The sequence below is a fragment of the Pundamilia nyererei genome, unplaced genomic scaffold, assembly GCF_000239375.1.
Source record: "Pundamilia nyererei isolate P.nyererei 1_Seehausen unplaced genomic scaffold, PunNye1.0 scaffold00416, whole genome shotgun sequence".
Classification (NCBI taxonomy): Eukaryota; Metazoa; Chordata; class Actinopteri; order Cichliformes; family Cichlidae; genus Pundamilia; species Pundamilia nyererei.
The window spans coordinates 282,243-283,833 of NW_005187817.1; positions in this window are offsets into that span (position 1 = coordinate 282,243).

A 1,591-nucleotide genomic window follows, 5' to 3' on the forward strand; every position below is an offset into this window, starting at 1 on the left:
AAAGCGTGGAAGTACTGACCTTACTTTGAGTTTGATTCTGTAAAAAGTGACAAAAACAGCGTCTGCAGCTCACTGCGTGGGAAGAAAACTTCTTTTTACAGCGAAAAAAACCCTAAACTTCTGAGCAAGCACCGAGTGTACGCGGCCACGGGAATGTGACATTCACAGAGAAACTCCTAGACCTCCCCATGACCATTGCGACACACCTGCACCAGGGCAAACCTTCGCCTGCCCCACTCCTGCTATACAGGCGAAAATAAACAGGACTGCCAAGTCTTTGATTTTATCTATTTTCTGCTGTTTTACTTGCATCTATTTGAAAGACTGAGTGTAAACACAAAAAATATTTTATTTTATGTGCAGGAATGTGCAGAAAATAGGTTTAAACGTCAAACAAATTTCTTACAGTCAGAGAATGTTGCAGATAATTACATTTTTGCTTGATGCATAAAGTTGAACGATTAAAACGAATAAAACAAGTTTTAGAAAGAGACTTTTCCATTTGATTACATTTTATATGTTTTCTTTATATTTTATATTTTATATGATGGATTATCATGTTTTTAAAAGTGACTAAGTAACTAATTACTTTTGAAAATAAGTAATCAGTAAAGTAATGGGATTGCTTTTTTCGGGAAATAATCTATGATTAGTTACTGATTACTTTTGGAATTATAGAAAATTGGATTCCATTTTCAATTTTTCTCTTTTCTCTTTAAATTTTTTGATGGAAAATTGAACTGATGAGTGTTATATCACCTCTCCATCTGTGAATGAACTAATGACATAGAAACACAGAATCACCACCTTCTGGAGAAATTTATAGGATTGCCATATCTTGATCAGCCACACATTCACATAACTGGATATTATGGGCTTCCACTTGCAGGTGGTAGTTTTCATAAATTAGCCACAATCATGTAGAGTGGTCCCTCGCTATAATGCGGTTCACCTTTAACAGCCTTGTTGTTCCACAGATTTTTTTTGTGTGCAATTTCGCATGCTTTCTCTTTTTTTTAACAGTGCATTGTGTTCTGTATCCTGATTGGCTGTAAACTATTGCCAATCAACCTCGTCCTGTGTCTCTTATACAGTAGGAAATGTGTTCAGCTTGTCAAATTTACATAAATCTTTGATCACTAGCAGTGTGACTCTAAAGTGCTGTACTGTATGTTTGTAAGTTTTCTCCCCAGCAAACACAACAATGCCGATGAAACATTTTGCAGAGGCAAAGGCTCCTGCGGTAGCACCCAATAGACAGAGGAAGACGTTAACCATCCCACAAAAAGTTGGACTTCTGAACATGCTAAAGGAAGGTAGAAGGTACCGTATTTTTCGGACCATAAGGCACACCTGCCTCGCCGGCTGACCGCGTGTAGGCAACATGTTTTGTTTTCTGCTCTCTCTCTCTCCTCTGCTGGGGCCCACGCTCCTGCCCGACACACCTGTGTTCAATCTCCTCACCTGCTGCTGATCTCCACTAATCCTGAAGCCCTACTTAAGACAGCAGCACTTTGCTACTCATCACTGGATTGTTGAGCAATCTACATCAGTCACTCTGAAATCTGAAACCTAGAAGAAAAGTCAAACT